This window comes from Cupressus sempervirens, chromosome 8 (assembly GCF_028749045.1).
Source record: "Cupressus sempervirens isolate cs-2001-9-10 chromosome 8, ASM2874904v1, whole genome shotgun sequence".
Lineage (NCBI taxonomy): Eukaryota > Viridiplantae > Streptophyta > Pinopsida > Cupressales > Cupressaceae > Cupressus > Cupressus sempervirens.
Window position 1 is genome coordinate 811,130,181 of NC_143125.1, and position 10,965 is coordinate 811,141,145.

A 10,965-nucleotide genomic window follows, 5' to 3' on the forward strand; every position below is an offset into this window, starting at 1 on the left:
AAACCTTGGATTTTCTAGCTAGCAAAGTAGCGAGCTATCAGATTTTGGACTTTCAAGTGAGTTTCTACTGATGTCATCTCTTTGGAATATGTGCGAGTTCAAAATTTTGCTAGCGCCTCCAGTTGACTGGGACCCTCCACCACACACTTGCCCTTTTAAAAGGGTGTGTCCTTAAGACACAATGCATGTTGAGTCTAAAAGTATTTAAAGACTAAAAATATTGCCCTCCTACTCAATGTGGGATAATTGGGTTTAGACAGATTCTCCAATGCATTGACTATTATAACAAATGCCTTTACTTATGCACTGACTGCCCTTGCATGGGCATTCAGTGTCTTTGAACTTGGCTCCTTCTTCTTTGGCACGAGCTTCCTTTTTTTAAAATGGTGTGGGACAGGCTGGTAGCTTCTATTTTTTGTTTGATTGGCAACATTCATGCTTCGCACTAGGTCTCTCTTACATTTTTTGGATGTCTTTAATCTAGTGCGAGTGGTGTCTTTCTTATTTGCTTGGGTACCCAATTTCCTCTCTTCAAATTATGAACCTATCTGCCATTGCATGGTGCCCTTGATCTATGATTTTCCTTTGACCTCTAAGTTAATCCTTTATTAGCCAGCTTCTTTCTTTATAGCATGAGCCTTTTTGATGCCAATTGTCTTCAAACTCATGGCTTCCTTGTTGTTTTATAAGCTAAGTGGTCTCTTTAACATATATGTGACTTTCTTTGTTTGGCACGTCCCATTTCTCCATTTTCTTTGGTATGGGACTCCTCCATATTTCCACTTAGCATATGCTTATGTTTCATAGGCTTCTTCTTTTAATTTTGGAAGATTTTCCTTTTGACTTGCCATGGCTTTCTTCCTTGGTCTACTCTATGCTTTTAGCACAGTTTTAAACTCTTCCTCTAGCTCTGCCATCATATACACCTCCCATTACTTCAACACAAGCTCTTTTGGCTTGCTATACCTTGCTTAAGGCCTTCCACTCAATGCATCATCAAACATGGCATGGATTCTTAGATTCTCACGTGTGGAAGCTTTGCTTTTTTATGTATGAGTTCTCTTTGTTAAAACCATGGCACCATTTTTAGCACAGGGTCTTTATTTTATACTCGTGATAGCTCCTCCTTATTTAACATGGACTACTTGCTCTTTATGTGCCACTCTTGCTCAGACTCCCCTTTATAATGTTTTCTTTTTTAAAACTGCGGTTCTCCTTTATAATGTGTGAACTTCCTTTTGTATAATTGGGCAACTTTTTTATATTGCTGCAAACTCTATCCCTTTAATTGTTGAGCTGCTTCTTTTAATGTGGGTCTCTTCCTTTCACAATGATAAGTTCCTCTATAATTCATCTCGGCTAGCAACATGGTTTGTGTGAGCTGAAATGATCCAGGAGGATCTTCATGACCAAAAATAGAAGTATTCCAGTTTGTCTCAAAATTAGTACCATCACGTAGAGCACAAAATTTTGAATTTGGCATAATTTGAACGAGCAAAAAATGAGTTTGTTTGTACAAGATATTGCTAGTCAAAGCCTAGTCAAAGGTTGGTCAACTTAGCTATCAGGGACAAGAAAAAAGGTGGAAAAATTCATTGTCACCAAATTGGTCAAAGTTGCATCATCGAAAAGGTTTCGTCGTCACAATTCCAACGACATTTGTTTCATCAAAAAAGGAGTTCGTATGCAAAAGTTATGAGCAGTCAAAGTTCACCCAGGAAAAGGGTTAACCAGTGATGTGGCAAGTACAGTTAGCATATGACTTCAGCAAGTGACATGGCAAATGTGGCAAGTAAATTTGTGCCATGTGGAAGAAGGGACAATTTTGTTTTATCAAAATTATGTTTTGGCACATGAAGGGGTTGCCGAGAATTGAACCCGTGACCGGCGGGCTCCAAGACACAGCTGGTGGCTATTGGGCCACCACTGGAAAATATTATGTTTAACATTTATAATGCCAAGAATGGCTTTTAAAGAGCCTCCGATGGAGTTGGAACCCCCGACCAACGACTAGTCTAAAATAAGGCTTTTCGTTGTGCTATTTGCATGCTTTAAAACGCGAATGGTAAATGTTATTTTTAAACCTTAACAAACCCGCTAACCTCTTCTAAATAAGGGTTTTGTTATATGGTTGGGATTTTATACCTCAATTTGGTTTTAAGCCAAACTTTTTTAAATATAAGGCTTATTAATTAACCCCATATCCAAAACCCCCCTTTGGCTATTTTACAAATTTGGCTTAAAACTAAATTGGGGTATAAAATACCAACCATATAACAAAACCCTTATTTAGAAGAGGTTAGTGGGTTTTTTAAGGTTTAAAAATAACATTTACCATTCCCATTTTAAAGCACACAAATAGCACAATGGCAAGCCTTATTCTAGACTGGCTGTCGGTTGGGGGTTCCAACCCCACCGAGACTAACTTGATCTGATTATGATTCAGTGGTTCTATCTCTGATACCACTTGATCCATAAAAATAATTGAGCACTGACTCAAAATAGTTCACAAGTTAGATTTACAAAGACTACATTGGTCAATCTAACATCAAGATCTATTTCGAGTAAGTGCTCGATTATTTTTACTAGTGGTATCAGAGATAGAACCACTAAATCATAATCAAATCAAGTTTGGTATCAAAGCAAGTTACTAACTCTTTTTGCAGTTAATCACAAGATGGCTTCCAAATCAGGTGAAGCATCCACAGTGATGACATCATCAATGGTACAAGAGTTCTTTGAGATGAAGAAGATGATCGAGACTATTTTTCATGGTCATTGTGAAAAGTCTGACAAGGTGCAGAGGCTAGAGGAGGAAAATCATCATTTGTAGAAAGAGATGAAGAATTGAAGAGATTGTTGGAAGAGGCCAATGTGGAAAAGCAAAGGTAGGAGATCCTATTACAAGAGATCATTGAAGAGCAGAACAAGCAGAGTTCTCTTGTATCTGAGGGTGGTCATATTTGTGAGTTTTGTCTACATTCTGAGGATACATCAGCCTTATACTCCCCGCTTACCCCACCTGATAGTACGAGGGCCTCTTCAATGATAAAGTCATTAGCCTAGTTTTCTTGTGGCCATGATTGGGAAAATTATCCTGGTGTAGTAGAGTGTGTCTATTGTCGACAGATGGAGTACCTTAAGACTCTTAATCTGCTAGATAGTGACAACAATTATCTTGAAGTATCTTCTTCCACATACCAAAAGAAGTCAACAGAGGATGAGCAGAGCTCTTTTGCACACTTTGAGAAGCACACAAAAGGTATCAGAATGAAGCTGCTAGGAAAGATGGGTTTTAGAGGAAAGGGCCTTGGTGTTTCTGAGCAAGGTATCACCAGTCTGGTCAAGGAAAAGAAATGACCATGAAACCAAGGATTGGGATTCAGAAAGGAAATGGGACAATCCTCTAGAATTCAAAATTTTTGCAACCACTGTGGCATTAGTGGACATTGGGATGCAAAGTGTTGGAAGCTACATCCAGAGCTCCATTGTCAATCAAGGTCCATAGAGAGACCCAACCACTAGCATGTTGATGAGATGACAGTAGAGCCAGTAGTTGCTACCACCTCTAAAGCAATCCTAGAGGAAACCAAGCCACAACCTAAGCAGCCAATAAAGGAGAGTTCCTTCAAATAGCTCTGAAAGAGTTGGGAACATTGCTCGTCAAAGTAGTATATCAACTTGTTTGTGTTTATTATGTGTTTGTAGTATAATAAACATGTTGATAAGCTAGTGTGGTTTTGTGAGAATAAAACTCATTAAAATTGTTTGTAATAGTTTATTTATGAATTTGTATTTCTTCTTGATTAAGAACTTGTAAGGCTCTTAGAAGCCATGTCTCTTGTAATCAGTGGAAAGAGATACTTGAAAACTTCATACTGTATGATAGAAATTTGTTTCTTGTAGTTTCTTGTAGTTTCTTTTAGTGTGAAGCTTTAGTTGAAGAGAACTTTTTAGACAGAGTTATTGAGAATGGTCAACAATGACCTTGTACGTTCTCAGCTTGAAGACTCAGTTGAGGCCATTTTGAAGATATGTTTGAACTCAGTCAAAGTTCATGAAGGATGTTATCAATGACCTCATTATTTTAGATGAACATGACCTAAGCTATATGGTGGAGCTTTGAATCAGCTATCCCAATGTACAAAGGTGAGGGAATATTTCAGGCTGAGGCGCAAATACCATGCTCGAGTAGTTGGAGGAGAAACAGAAGCATGTCCAAAGATGGCAAGAGATGTAGAATGTGAACTCCCTATGAGAAGCACTGGGGGATAGGTTTATCATACTTGGTTTTTCCTTCTTGCTTTAGGTATTTTAAGTTCCATTTTTGAACTGCATCATTAGGAGTTGTGAATTCCTAGATTGCCAAAGTGTAACGCCACACCAAGCAAATGTGACAGTGTGTTCGAGAGATTTAGATTGTGGTGAGTGGTAGGATACTGAATGTGAGATTTTTTGAAGGAACTATATAATTTTGGAGGAGGTTTGATCTAGGAGGATCTTCAGGACCAAAAATTGAAGTGTTGCAGTTTGTCTCGAAAGTAGTACCATCGTGTAGAGCACAAAATTTTGAATTTGGCACAATTTGAATGGGCAAAAAATGAGTTTGTTTGTGCAAGATATTTCCGGTCAAAGCTTGGTCAAAGCTTGGTAAACTCAGCTATCAGGGATGAGAAAAAAGGTGGAAAAATTCATTATCACCAAATTGGTCGAAGTTGGTATCATCGAAAAGGTCTCGCCATCACAATTCCAACGATGTTTGTTTTGTCAAAAAAGGAGTTCGTATGCAAAAGTTTTTAGTCAAAGTTCACCCAAGAAAAGGGTTGACTAGTGATGTGGCAAGTACAGTCATCATATGACATCATAAAGTGATGTGGTAGATGTGGCAAGTAAATTTGTGCTACATGGTGGAAGAGAGAAGTTTGTTTTATCAAAATTATGTTTTGACACATGAAGGGGTCACCGAGAATTGAACCCATGATCAGCGGGCTCCAAGACACGGTTGGTGGCCATTGGGAAACCACTCAACTTCAAAAATCAAAGGGAAAAATATTATATTTAACATTTATCACACCGGGAATGGCTTTTAAAGAGCCGTCGGTTAGGTTGGAACCCCCGACCGACGGCCAGGCTAAAATAAGGCTTGTCATTGCACTATTTGTGTGCTTTAAAACGGGAATGGTAAATGTTATTTTTAAACCTTAAAAAACCCACTAACCTCTTCTAAATAAGGGTTTTTTTATATGGTTGGGATTTTATACCCCAATTTGGTTTTAAGCCAAATTTGTAAAATAGCTAAATGGGGATTTCGGATATGGGGTTAATTAATAAGCCCTATATTTTAAAAAATTTGTTTTAGCCCAATTTTGGCTTATTTTTATGTATAAAAGGGGACTAGGAGGGTCTTCCTGAGGGACCATCAGTTGATCATCCAATTCTTCCAACTCTTCTCGTAGCAATTCTTCTTGTAAGCCAAGCATTCCTTAGAGAAATTTTGTAACTTGGTGAAGAATCTACATTTTGTAAAAGTGTTGCAGAGCTTCTTCATGTTCTTCTATAAGGATGTCTTTCCGACATGGGAGTTGTTGTCATAGGTGAAGCTACTTTCTTGAAGCCTCTTGTAAGGTGAAAGCTGACTTCTTTTTGTAACTTGTGGCATTTCCAAGTCTTGAAGGCAATAGATCGATTCATTTTTTTGGTGAATCTAGAGACGTAGCCAATTTTTGGTGAACTCTGTTATCATCTCGATTCTATTCTTTTGTGATTAATCTTGCAGTTGTTTCTTTGAGCTTAGTAGATTAGAGATTTGAATTTACATGTTGGATTCATATCAATAATTAAAAGATCTTGATGTTATATTGACCAATGTAGTCTTTGTAAATCTAACTCGTGAACTATTTCGAGTAAGTGCTCGATTAGTTTTACGAATCAAGTGGTATCAGAGATAGAACCACTGAATCATAATCAGATCATGTAACCCCACCTCTCTTGCAATCAATTTCATAATGTCTAAGATTTGATCTCCATATCATTGTCTACTCTGGCAATCTTTAGTTTTCTTCACCTTTCTTCTTTTGTTCTCTAATGTCAAATGTGTTGCTTGTTCATGCATGGTATGCTTCACCCTTTCCTTAACTTGGCATATTTTTTCCTTTTCTCATGTGGGCGTGGGTTCCTCCTAAAACATGACCCCTTGCCTCTTCCATGTGGGTGATGGAGTGGGGCTTTGCTCTTTATTTTCTATCAGCGGCTTCAAGAATGAAGTTGACAATAATGCTACTCCATCAGAAAGACCCTCTGATTGAGAAGGACTTACTAGAAGCTGAAAAAGAACCTCATTTTTCCCCTTTCCTTCAATGGTGGCTATTCTCACATATGCTAGATTACCTTCCTAGCCTGTAGAGAATGTAAATGAGAACATTTGGAGCCATGCTTGATCTAGTATTTTAAACCTTTAAGGATGTCACCACTTGTACAATGTGTGATGTCACGTCAATCTTGCAAGTGACCTTGGTAAGCACCAAGTCAAAAGAAACGCATGCAAAAGTGAAGGAACATCTATCATGCAATATTGGTTCATTTTATTCTCCCATTCAATCTTTAAACACAAGTGTACACATAAAGGAATCATAATGAGTTCAAGTCATTTCACTATGGCTTTCAAGACTAGAGGAAAGTCAATTCTAGTAAAATTAGTCAGGCCTCCAAGTGGGTTCAACTAAAAAAATTTTCATTTCCAAACACCTAAAGTGCCAAAGTGATCCATTCACCCTCTCGTATTGAATAGAAACAAGTTTGATCATCAAACCATCAATTAAAGATCATTTTACTATTAATTGGTAACTCACCAACTTTGTGCTAGGAGGTCCTTTGATTGGCCTTGAAAACTAACAAGAATGCTTAATTGGGCTCTGAAAACTAGCACACTAAATCTCTGTTTTGCATACTTGCACCCCGTTGAATCTCGTCTCATGAAAAATTCAAGGTCAAAAGATATTGACCATCAAAGTGACCCTTTCAGAACTACCTACAAGAAAACACATTAGAAATCAATAAACTAGGTTCAAATTTGGCTTTGAAAGTTGGGCAAATGAACACTTGGGAAAATGAAAATTGGGATGTTGGTTCACTATCACGAGGAGAATATGGATCTGTGATTTGGGCTCATGAAGAATAATGGGACGCAAATGGCGATTGGTCAAAGTAGGCTACTCAAAATTTTGCAAATTGGAAACATTGACAGAAAAGTGTTTTTTGCAAATGGAATTGACCTAGAAAAGTGTGCAGACAGATTTGTCAAGACTTGAAACTTGGTACACTTACAGTATTTTTAGAGGACAACATAGGGGTAAAATTTATTTGATCTAGGCAATCACAAATTTCAAGATATGACAGCACAAACAGGGGTTCCAATCAATCTGCAAATGTTGACACTAGTAAAACTTTAGAAATTGCGTTTGGAATCACATTCAAAAATTGATCAAATAGATTCATCATAAACTCAAAATTGGAACATAACAAGTCTCTGACATCCATAATGCAATGCAAAAGAAATTTTAGCATTTTAGTCAACTTTCAAAAGTTATAACTCATCAAATAGGGCTTCCTAGAATTCTGAACAATTTGCATCAGCATGAAAACAGTAAACTACCAACTCTGAGGGATTCAAAACCTAGTCTAAAAGACTCGAAATGACTTGAAATTTGAAACATAGGTTCTTGGATATGGACACTAGACACTCCCAAAGCAGTGAGTCATGAAACATTTCTAGGTGTGAGATATTCACTTGCAAACATAGCCTCTTGTCATTGTTTGACACTTGCGGTAAAAATGCAGAGTTAACGGGTGCTCAAAACAAGACTTCACGAAATGGCTCAAAATATCAATTTAACTTTAGTAATAGGTGGATAGGATGAATGAAAGGTGTTAAAAACATAAAACACCTCAGGGGCCTCAAAGGTACAATCGGTTACATAGGCATTTATGGGGCTTGATTTGACTAAAAATTTGAAAAAGATGCTCAAAATGAGAATGCAATTTTGAGTGCCAACACAAGGGATCTAGGATTTATTTTAGTAGTAACTAATTCACCACTCCCCTCTTAGTTACTCCTCTTATATTTCTAACAATGGCCTCTTGAAGTCAGATTGTCAAATCAAAATTGAATCTCGAGAGGGGTCTAATCAACAAACTATGAGGTTAAATTTGATGTCCAAATAGCCATCACAGTAGAACAATGTAGCCTATGAATGATAGTCAAATGACCATCAAATTTAATGTTGTGATCAACTATCATTAGCAAAAAAAGCCTCCTTAGGTGATGTGGCAATGACGTTAGTGTACAAATCGAGTGATGTGGCAGTGTTACATGGTAGACATGTCTCACAATGCTGACGTGTATGCTAACTACGATGAATCCTATGTGGTGTTGAATTTTCCATTGTTGAGTTGATGTATCACTTGTGTGGAGTGCTAATGTGTATTTGATTGGTAGTCCATGTGGCATCAAATTGTCTTGTTCACATGGAGGACACATTGTCTATTGAGTGGGCAAGAAAAATCCACCTATCCACGAATGGGTGGTACCATATTTTAGAAGACTGATGGTTAGACTATGTTTTCTAGTGGGGTGTGTCTTCACCATGCTGGCAGGAGGATATGTTGTTGGTAGAGGTTTATGTGGCTAATGGATGGTGGTCAGACTTTTGGATGGGCCAAAAAGTGTTTTAAAGTTGCTAGTGAGAGCTTTGAGTCACTGACAATTGTAGTAAAGGTTGCCATTGATAGGAGGGGCCAACGATGAAGCCAAGGTTGTCGACGAGGTTTGTGGGACTTTCAATCCCACATTGACCCTTCTACAAGTGACAAAGTGTTTTTAAAACAAAAGACACAGATTGAAGACTTGGCTATGAAGCCACCAACTATTATGAAACCTGCTGCAATTTGGTTAGTTGGGTTTAATATGCCAACCGTGGATTAATGGAATATGTTAGATTTAAGGAATATTCTATTGTTGATATGCAAGTTGTCAATATTTGATGAAAATAGAATGTATGGTGGTCAGCTAGTTGAAATTTGCAGACAAAAATGTGTAGGAATATTCACTAATTGATGTGGAATATTCCACCATGGGGGCCAAGATTTGACCACCTAGTTCTTGGAAAAAAAAATTCTCTACAAGCTTGATAGTCCAATTTTATTTTTATTTTTATTTTTTGAAAATAGAATCCAAAAAATATAATAAATGCAGAGAAAATAAAATCATAGATCTAAAACAATAATTTTGTAGATCTAATATATCATACTAAATATGCAAATCGGGCCTTCGGGTGCTGGTTTGCAAAAAAAAAATTGCCTCAATTTTGAATATTGCCCAACATAGTCAAATTTATAGTCAAAATTCATCAAATTGGTGCTCTAGATGCAATGGTGAGATCTGCTTTGGCTCTAAATGTCCTAATGGTTGCAAATTTTCCAAATCTAAATTGGTGGCTCTTTGAGAAGTGAAGCAAGAATTGTCTCCAATGGCTACAAAATGATGCTCCTATGGCTCTGATACCATGTAAGAATTTAACTTAGGGAAAATCACCCAAGATCAAGAAGCTCAAGAACTAGCACAAAATAGACTAACAGATTATGACTAGAATAATAATATGAAATTCAATTGTTTTATTAATTGATGTACAAGTACTGGTGGTCGGCTAGTTGAAATTTGCAAACAAAAATGTGCAAGAATATTCACTAATTGATATGGAATATTCCACCATGGCGGCCAAGATTTGATCACCTAGTTCTTGCAAAAAAAAATTCTCTTCAGGCTTGATAGTCCAATTATTTATTTATTTATTTATTTATTTTCTGAAAATAGAATCCAGAAAATACAATAAATGCAGAGAAAATAAAATGATAGATCTAAAACAATAATTTTTTTAGATCTAATATATCATACTAAATATGCAAATCGAGCCTTTGGGTGCTAGTTTGCAAAAAAAAAAATTGCCTCAATTTTGAATATTGCCCAGCATAGTCAAATTTATAGTTAAAATTCACCGAATTGGTGCTCTAGACGCAATGTGAGATCTACTTTGTCTCTAAATGTCCTAATGGTTATAGATTTTCCAGATCTAAATTGGTGGCCCTCTAAGAAGTGAAGCAAGAATCATCTCCAATGGCTACAAAATGATGCTCCTATGGCTCTGATACCATGTAAGAATTTACCTTAGGGAAAAATCACCCAAGATCAAGAAGCTTTAGAAATAGCACAAAATAGACTAACAGATTATGACCAAAATAATAATATGAAATTCAATTGTTTTATTAATTGATGTACAAGTACACTAGAAGTTCCTGAATATAAGGGCCTCTAGAATGACTAGGAGTTAGCACATTGATAAGTCTCATAACTACGCACATGTCCACCAAGAGTGGGTTATCCTCCATTGAGCATAGGAGTTAGTGCAATGATGAGAGGATAAGCCTACAAAGGTGTGTCCCATAAGATTATGTTTTCAACACCATGTGATTAATTAGAGTTTGAATAACTATGTTGTCTACATGCCAACTCAGTTGATTATACAAACTCTAGTGTTGGAGACATCATGTGCTAAATTAGAGTTGCTTACTCCTATGTTGTCAACATGACAACTCATACGAGTATGCAAACTCCGAGGTGCCTAACCTAATAAATAATAAACTAATATATTTATCCTAAGTAAACTTAAGTAAAGTATAAATAATAATTATTTACACTAACAATATGGATGCTAGCTATCCATTATCCCTAGATAGAGTCATTGTTGGCTTGTATTTTCACCTAGCTTAAAATCGTAAAAAATTGTTGTGAAAATCCAATTTATTCTTTTTGAGCAATTAGCATTTGCAATTTTCATGTGCAAAATTTCCCTAGAAAAGCCTGAGTTCATAATCTATGCCCTTGTTTTCTTAAAGAAGCCTCCATTATTTTTT